The following is a 10378-nucleotide window of genomic DNA, read 5'->3' on the forward strand; positions in this document are numbered from 1 at the left end:
AAATCAATAACAATGGGTGATTACCATCAATATCAATGGGTGATCACCATGAAGATAAGAAAATTTTCTTCTTTATTTGTATGACAATATTCTACAAAAAGTAAAAGACCAAATTGTAAATGTAATTTGTAAAAAATAAAAACATTAAGAGAAAGAATAACAAAAATTGAAAGAGAGAAAACCAAACAAAGGATTCAATCTCACAATGAGTAAAGGTGCCAGTAGATCATTGTCTACAATAAAAAAGTATAACCACACACCTAATCAAATAAGATAAAAAGACAAAAGGCTTCCGATTTTTGTATGGCCGAATCACAACCTAAGTACGGATGATCTCATTAGATTATCTAATGAAGGCACCTATCCGAAGGTATTAAAGAAACACACAAAAAAACCCAACAATGGGTGAAACCACCAATAGGCAGCTAAAAATTCAATATTAATGGTGCTGCCAGGGATAATCTCAGGGAAGCTGGAGTCACTACAACATTTTGAGACTTTAGTTGTAGTTTTTTAGCTACACTTAGATTAGTGTATTTAAATATTTTTAAATAACATTTAAATAAAGTGTATTAAGCAAGCAACACATGATTTTTTTTTGTTGGTGGCGGTTCAAGGGTTTAACAAAAAAAAAATCATTTTCTATTCATTTAGATATTTTTGTTGATTTTAGCCCAATCAATTCTCAATACTTTTTTCTTCCAATTTAAAGTCTTTTTGTCTAAAAAAAAAAAGAAATTTGAATTTCTGATTTCTTTGATTCATGGCAATGGAATCATCTCTCTCCCTCTCTTCAAATGACAATTTCTTAAGCCTTTTGGAAATTTCATTTGCCTCTAGGTTTTTCCTAATCATTTTCTTTTCTCTTCTCTCTTTCTCACTCTAGGGTTTTTGAATTTGAGGGAATATTCGTTGTGATTGAACACGAAGATAGAGGTTCTGTGGAATCGATACAAGGTGGCACTAAATGCAGAGGGAGGACGACATGGTGAAAATCTCCCTTTCCATTTAGGTAGTTGAAGAACGATTAATTGCTGTAAATCTTGTCGGTATGAAGGTTTTTTCTTTTTTGATATTTAATTTGGTTTTTCTAAATATGTTCGATAATTTGTTAATATTCGGTATCTCTTTACTGATTGTCAGTTTGCTAAATAGGTTCCATGTAAATCCTCTCCCTCTATATGAGTATGCTCAAACTAATTTGCTGATTTCTTGTTTCCTTATTTGAACTCAATATACTATATGAATAATATTATTGTTCATTTTGTTGCATCATGGGTATTATAAGTATTAACTTAAGAATTGGTTACACAATCATATAGTTTTCTATTAAAAGTTCTAACTTTTTATCAACTTTCATTATGTTATGTTCAGAACATAAATTTAGAAAGGTGAATTTGAATTTAATCTAGTATATAAAATGATGAGGATGAAGGCAAGGGTTGTTCAAAAATGATGAGGACCGATCTTTTTTCTTCTTTTGGCCATATAACTTATCAATTTTATATTGGTAGATTTTGTGGTCATCTACTAATTATTTATGCAATTAGTTTGTTTATTAACTGTGTTCATTGTTTGGTTTTTTTGATTGTCCTAAATCCTAAATCATTGTAATATCAATTTGCCAAAAAGCTATTCTAGATAGAATGCTATGTTGGCTTGACTTAGTTACCATTTTTTGGTAATCTAGTGAAATTTGAACTTTTTTTTTATGCTAAAGTGAAACAAATGTAAAAAGCATGAGAAGAGTAATTTTAACTCTTCCATAAGCAAAGATATATCTAAGAGCTGACCCTTTTCTCAAGTTTTGGGCTCGACCTTTAACAACAATTTGCAATTCTTTCAAATTCCTTCCCCCCCTCTTCCTAGTTATGATAAAGTCTAATATCCTTTTAACTTCATTTATCTATTTATTTAGCATCCTTAATACATGATTAGCTTGGGGTTATAGATTTTCTCCTTATATTTATTAGTTTATTATTATCTGAGACTTTTTATTCCTTTATTGTATTTCTTTGCTTATATTAACTTCAAGCAACGTTTTAGCCCCTTTCTGTAGTCGTGGCTAGTTGCAATGATGAGATATGGATGCTTGGTTATTTTGGAAGTAATGCTCATTAGTTATGCTACCACTTCTATGTTAAGTAAACTTATGGTTGTAACCTGTCCTTCCGTACCTACTTTAAAGATCAAATCCTATCAATACTTCAAGAAAGGCTCTTGGTAATTATTACATTCCACTTTTTTTTTAAGACTTACTTTTAATTTTTTTTTTGTGTGGTAGCTTCATCTTATTGAGTTTTAATGACTTTGCTCTCTCATAGATACTTCCATATATTGTCTTTTAGTGGTAAGCATTACAACTTTATGTCAAAGTGAGTTATATGATCTGACCTTTTCTGTTGAAAACCTTTTCCCATCTTCAATTGATCTACTATAAATAGATATTGATAGCTTGAAATTTAATAGAAAGTTGCAGCTGCATTTGGAGATATGCAGAAGGCTTTTTGTGTTTCTAGGTTAGTGTTTCATTATTGTTGCTATGAACTTAACTATGGTCTCATGTATTCAATTGTTCAGTCTTTGACAAATTAGGCCTTAGAAGTGAGATTATAACATGATATTAGTTAAAATTGATCATAGATGCAGCAATTTGATGTTGTCTCAAAAAGGATTATTCTGCATGTTTGATTGTAATAAATCAACACTGTAGATAGTTTGTTTCCTTATGAATACAATCTTTCTTACTTGACTAGAGTAGTCACTTTAAATTATTGGCTAACATTCTTTAGTTTGTTCCAAGAGTGTAATGGAAATTCTAGAAGCAAAATTTAAAAAAATGTGTAAGCAACCTGAGTTTGCCATTAGTGGAGGGGGAGTTCATTAGTTAGTAGATAGCGTCGGCTCTTGAAATCTTCCAATCACAAGAAAATAATATTGTAAGTGGCCATTAATAGATTAATGTTAACTTGGTCCAAACTTGAGCTTGTTATGTTAGTTTTACACATCTTGCTTATGTATTGCAGCCTTTACAATTGATTACTCATTGTTTTAATGATATATTTCAAGTTAGGTTTGATCATATGGCTCTTGCATTGTCAAAGACATTCAGATCACTTATAGTTGACACTATACAGTCTCTTCCTCAACATTAAAAAGTTTGATCATTAATAGTAATTTCACTATTATAGTAATAGCTTATTAATGATAAAATAGGCAGATAATTAATCTCAAAGTCAAGTCTCTGCTTCTTCATCTTTTCCCATGTTGTTATGTTTGACTGTAGATTATACTTTGCTCTGCAGTGAAGTTTTTTGTTGTGGAAAGAAGGGTACAATTGTTGGGGAGGTGTGTTTTTCCTCAATGCTTGACATTAATTAAAACATTTAACATAATTATTAGTTGCATAATTGATATATATAAGGTGTTACATTGGTGCAGCTAAATAAATCTTATATGACATCTGCAAATCAACATTGATACCACTAGTTGGAATTTTGGAATTCTCAAGCATGTGCAAAGTGCTAAATGACCAAGTAAGTAGAGTATACCTATTCTTAAGTTTGAGTTCAGTTCTCATAACCTAGCTTTAGGTGATGGCATTAACTATCTGACTTCACCAAATATAAAAATGGATATTGACCTAATTCAACGTACAGGGTCTCGTCAAATTAGGCCAATCTTGCGTTGATAAATCAAATAGAGTAGCACTACAGGTTGATGAAGTCGACATCTCTTTTGCATTGCAGGTACAAATTTGTCATTTGAGAAAGGCAAGCAGCATTTTATCTTCTTGAGTTTTAATTTTTTTTTTATTGTTATCTATTTACTTGGAATAGGGAGTTCAAAAAAGTTTTTTGCGTGCTTATAATGAGATTTAGGTTGTTGGACATCTATCTTATTTGTTGCCAAATAATGAAAGTTGATGTTAAAATCTATATCCAGAATATCTAATTGCTTTAATTTGTTGTTTTAAATTAGAGTATCTTATTATCTAATGTTTTTAACTTTTCTTATTTTAGGATTAACAAACTTGTTAGAGCAACAAATTTGGATATAGGAGCATTCTTTATGTAAAATTTGAGATTGAATGTTGTAAAATTTATTGCTATATACTTCTGTAAAATTTGTTGTAAAATCAAAGTTTGATGATCAATATATACTGAAGTATGCTGTAAAATTTGCATCGTTTGTACTTTATAAGTTGCTATTGTTGCATATTAAAATATTGTATGTATTGTTATATATACTTTTTAGCTGCACATTTTAAATGATATCATAGGTTTTAGGATTGCAGCCATATGTCATATGGCTGCATATTAATTTTGCTGCAAAATCATACAAAGAAGTGCAGCTAAACTTGTCCATACATTGGCTAAGGTTACACTTTTTTTAAGTGAAGTCTTAACTTAAGGTAGCATATTTTTTACTTATGGTTTAATCATGGTGACAGTCTTCTTTTCTTCTCTAAGACTATTGGGATTTTTTACTTTAATCTGGAAGAACTTTTTGTTATCAATGAGGTTATCCTTTCTCTTTGTTGCATCAGGTTGACATTCCATTTTGTCTCTTATTCTTGAATCTGACTCATTCAATGTTGTGAAGTGGATCCAAAATCTGTTTGATGTTCCTTGGAGGCTTAGAAAGCATGTCATCCAAATTATCAAAGTATTGGAGAAAGTCGACTATTGGAGTATTACCCACATACTCCATTCTGCTAATGAGGTTGTAGATCAACTTGCAAAAGACGATGTGCAAAAGCCTTAGGATTTGTTATGGATGAAGCCGGATCAAATACAACCTAAAAATGATGAAAAGGGAGTTGATTAATTGGAAGAGATGCTCTATTTAGTTTCTTGCAAAGATGTGGCTTGCGGTGGGATTATGATTTGCTATCCTATGTTTTTTTGCAATTTTTGGCCTTTTGCTTTTTGTTGAGCCATAAATCCAAGTGCTAGTTTAGGTTCACAGCCGGTGATCTTTATTGGTTATCTTTTGTGTTTGTTACTGAATGTTGTGAAAATTTCGAAATTATCTCTAAAGAGTTGCTCAAGATCTTACCCAACCAATCGAATAAAGAAAGAAAGAAATTAAGTACACCCATAAAAGCACAAGAATTTACATGGTTCAGTCTTTTGATGACCTACGTCCACTGGCATAGCAACAGAGAAAGATTTACTAAGAGAAAAATTAGGAAATTACAAGAACAGTCTCAAACTCATAACCTTTATCTCACATACACCCAAATCACTATCTCTAAATCTAGGTGACGATTATTCTTTTACCACATAGGGTCTTTTTATAGTGCCAAATACAATAATCTTATTCTAATATAATTAGGAATTGTTATTCTAGTTTAACTAGATTTAAAGACTAGTTTAACAAGATATATTAGTTTAATTAGAATTAAACAATCCTAATTAAATCACAATTCAAGACTATCCTAACAAATCTCCACCTTAGGTTTGAATTCACTAAGTTCCACTTTACGAACTAATCTTTGTCAAGATCGCCACTGCCCCAAAGAGACTCAAGCATTGCGAATACCAATCAAGTCCAAGCAATGCTTGAATTTTATCCTAAAAACTGACTTAGTCAACATATTTGTCGGATTTTCATATGTAGTTATTTTCTTCACTACAATCTCACCCCTAGAAACAATCTCTTGAATGAAGTTATACTTGACTTGGATGTGTTTGGTTTTCACATGAAATATTTGATTTTTAGTCAAGTGTATGACATTTTAACTATCACAAACACAAGTATATATGCTTGTCCAAAACTAAGAACACTAGCCAAGCCTCGAAACCATAAAGCCTCATTTACTGCCTTGGTCACAACCATATATTCAGCTTCAGTTGTAGACAAAGCAACTACTACTTTTCAACTGATTGCAAACATTGAGAGAGGGAATACATACCTCATTTGAGATCTTCTACTATTTAGATCAGTAGAAAAATCTGAATTGGAGAAGCTAACTACATTATAACTATTGTTTACACCTTTTTCACACACTAAGCCAACATCAATAGTACCTTTAGGTGTTTTCACAAGCTCCCATGATTGATCCTAGTGTAGAGACTCAATCTTCTTAGAAGACTCCACATATGTAATTGCCTCATGATAAAAGTAAGGCTTATCAACCTCTACTTTCATAGATAAAACATAAGAATCAAAATCACTATTGATACAAGTAATACTTCATTGATATACCAATTCTTGTACCTTTTTTGATCCATTCTGAATTTCACTATCATCTTGCACTGTCACAAGAGCATTGATTTCAAGCTCCATCTATTTGCCAACTTCTTGGCCTGATGTGTTTGCAATTCTAGATTTTATCCCACGAAGTAATGCAGACTTGTCAAAAGTAACATCCCTACTCACCATAAACTTGGAGAACTTACATTGAGTATACCATAACCGATAGCCTTTCACCCCATATGCACTCCGTCGCCCTCAACTCAAGTTTACCATCACTCACATTAGCATGAATAGGACAACCAAATACTCTCAATATAGAGTAATCATCGGGCTTATTAGACTAAACTTTCTTGGGAGTCTTAAATTCAATTGCAATTGATGGAAACCGATTTACCAAGTAGCAAGCTATGTTGATAGTTTCTGTTTAAAATACTTTGGGTAGGCTAACATTAGAGAGCATGCATCTTGCTTTTTCCAAAAGTGTTCTCTTCATCCATTCTGCAACACCATTTTGTTGTGGTGTTCTAACGGTAGTGTGATGTCTAACGGTTTTTCATTCTTGTAGAATAGACCAAACTAATCTTTGCAAAATTTCAAACCTTTGTTTGTTAGAAAGCTCTCGATCTTTTTCTTAGTCTGCTTTTCGATCAATGCCTTCCAATGCAAAAAGGTGGTTAACTTCACTCATAGCCTTCAGAAAATACGTCCACACTTTTTTTGAAAAATCATAAATAAAGGTTCACATGTATCATTCACTTTTTGATGCCACCGGAGAAAGGCCCCACAAATCTAAATGGATGTAGTCTACTGCACTTTTGGTTCAATGAGTTGTAGTGCTAAATTTCACTATATGCTGCTTACAGAAATCTAGCTTTCTAGTCTTTTGACTACACAATAAATTATGCTTACTCAATTTTTTAATCTCTTTCTCGCTCATATGATCCAATGTCATATGCCATAAACGTGTTACATCATCATCAAGATCATTGGATGAAACTATTAAAATAGTTTCAATGATCGTGTTTCCTACTAGAAGATAAAGGTCACCAAATAACTTGCTCTTCATGATAGTTAAGGCTCATTTACATACATTCAAGACACCATCTTGGTCATAATATTTGTAGCCCTTTTTATCTAACAAACTCAAGGATATCAAATTCTTTTTCATGTTAGGGACATGTTTCACCTCAAGTGTCCTTACCATACCATCAAACATCTTGATCTGAATTGTGCCAATTCCAACAACTGAGAGAGAGAAATCATCTCCTAATTGTACAGTGCCTATATCAACATATTGATAAGTTGTAAACCAATCACGCCTAGGACATATGTAGAAGCAGCAAGCGGAATCTAAGATCTATGTATCCATTAGGTTACCGTTGGTTATTGCAAGAACACAATCAACTTCTTCAAAAGTATCAAAATCATCTCCAACCATGTTTGTAGTATTCTCAAACTTATTGATCTTTTCATCATCTTTGAATTTGTTACAATCTTGATGAAAGTGTCATTTTTTACCACAATTCCAACAAGTCTTCCCTTTTGCTTTAGATTTTCCTTTTCTGTCTATACCCTTATCTCTATCTTTTCCTCTATTCACAACCAAGCTTTTTACTTGATTTTCATTCTAGATACCACCAACTTTCTTCTTCAATTTCTTGGAATTTACATCCTTGAAAATGAGAGTGTCTTGGCCATATAACATAGTATTCACGAAGTTTTCATATGATGGAGGCAAAGAACATAGAAGAATTAGGGTTAGGTCTTCATCCTCAATTTTAACATCGATATTCTTTAAATCAAGAATAACTCTATTAAATTCATCAATATGGGTATTAGTGGATGTACCTTGACTCATCTTGAGAGTATACAATTGTTGCTTCATATAAAATCGATTCGTCAGGGATTTGATCATATAAATACTTTCGAGTTCAAGCTACACTGTAGCAGTAGATTCTTCATCCGTGACTTCTCTTAGCAGCTTATCAAACAAAGTTAGAAGAATAGCACTATGTACTTTTTCTATAAAATCATCTTTCTCACCATCAGATAAATTCGAGGGAAGATTGTCTTTTCCCTTCAATACCTTTAACAGTTCTTATTGCACTAACAATGTGCTCATTTTAACACGCCACAAGCCATAATCGTTTCTTCCATTAAACTTTTTAATATTATACTTGGTCGACGAAGTTACCATTACGAGATTTAGATTGACTCAAGATCTCAAAGCTCTTATACTAGTTTATTGTGAAATTTGCAGAATTATCTCCAAAGAGTTACCCAAGATCTTACCCAATCAATAGAATAAAGAAAGAAAAAAATCAAGCACACCCACAAGAACACAGAAATTTACGTGGTTTAGTTTTTTGATGACCCACGTCCACGAACACAGCAACAAAGAAAGATTCACTAAGAGAAAAATAAAGAAATTATAAGAACAGTCTCAAACTCATAACCTTTATCCCATATACACTCAAATCACTCTCTCTAAATTTAGGTAATGATTATTTTTTAACCTCATAGGATCCTTTTATAGTACCAAATACAATAATCTTATCTTAAGATAATTAAGAATTGTTATTCTAATCTAACTAGATATAAAGACTATCTTAATAAGGAATACTAGTTTAATTAGAATTAAACAATCCTAATTAAATTACAATTCAAAACTATCCTAACTGAACTCTGTGATATTGCTGAATTTTTGTGGTTATCTTAGGAGGTTTTTGTTAGTGGTGATTACTATGCCATTGTACTAAGTGGTATGGAGGTCTCCTTACCACAATCCTTTTCGTCTTTTGCGGTTTTTGTCCATGTAAGCTGTGACTTCCTTTGCTTGCTTTGATCGGCAATGATAATCTTTCACCTGTTTTTCAAAAAAAAAAAAAAAATTGCATGCATGGCTATGTTAATCTATAACCGCAACACTCACCAACAATATACAACCTTTTTTTTCCTTTGAAAAGCATAATTCGTATTAATACTAACATGAATTACGACAATACTTGTTCGAGTCTGCTTCAATGAAATTCAACTACAAATTCAGTGCGACATTACCTTCAAATACTGTCTCCTTACTGCCTTGAAACTCAGCTCAAGGAAAAACACATCAACAATATACAATCTTATTTTGTGGAAAAAAACAGTACAATCCAATTTTTTTTTTGGGGGTACTTTTTGACTGTTCTTCGTACCTGCTCCAAATAAAAAGGCACGTGTGGCAAAAAATATGCAAAGTGATGCCGTTTTGAAGGGCAAAGTCTAGCAAAAGGTATTTTTTTAAGATTTTTTGTTTGACTGTATTCTTCCTTCCAATGTGGTCTTTTTTTAAGAAATTCTTTCTTCCTGCTTTAGATAAATAATGACTCACTTTTTATCGTAACGACCCACTGAATCTGGGGTTGAGCTCCCAAAAGTGATGACTTTAAAATTTTTTTATTCAAAAAATATTTTAATCGACTTTTTAAGTAAAGATACATGTACTTATTGCTTACTACTCTTTTTGTTCATTTTCTTAAGACGTCTTAAAATATAATATTTTAGACATTTAATATTCTTTTTTTATTAAAAATTCATCTTTATGATTTTCAAAAACTTTTCAAATTAAAAAAGATTAAATATCTATATTATAATTTTATTTAAATTTTAATATAAAATATATAAAAAATAAAAAATTTTATCTTAATCTTTGTAAAAGATAAAAATTTAGGTACAACAATCATTTTATAATTAAATATAGAAATAGATGTCAGCGAAGGAAAAAAAAATCACAGCATATATCTATCCTTTTGGCCATCCAGATTAACAGTCACCCGACGACTACCCTTTCAACCACAAGAATACGTACTTAATTTTATCTCTTTTAACTTTGCTCAAGAATGAAGAAGTTCTGCTGTATGGAAGGTAAAAAAAGACTTAAGAAGAAGGCAGGGGCTTCAGTTTTGTGAGTGAAGGAATTAGGAGAAAGATAAGGCAACGGCGAACTGCTTGGGGAGTATAGGAAAATTAGGGAAACATTAAATAAGATTGAGATAAGGTGGTCAATGACGACAAGAGCGTTGTTGGAATGGGTGTGGACAAATCAACCCAAATGCTTTATAAGAAACAAGGGGGGTTTTTCAATTTTATTAAAGCAGTGGCTGAGGATCTTGAAAAAATTTTCTAAATGTGAACA

This window comes from Theobroma cacao, chromosome 5 (assembly GCF_000208745.1).
Source record: "Theobroma cacao cultivar B97-61/B2 chromosome 5, Criollo_cocoa_genome_V2, whole genome shotgun sequence".
Lineage (NCBI taxonomy): Eukaryota > Viridiplantae > Streptophyta > Magnoliopsida > Malvales > Malvaceae > Theobroma > Theobroma cacao.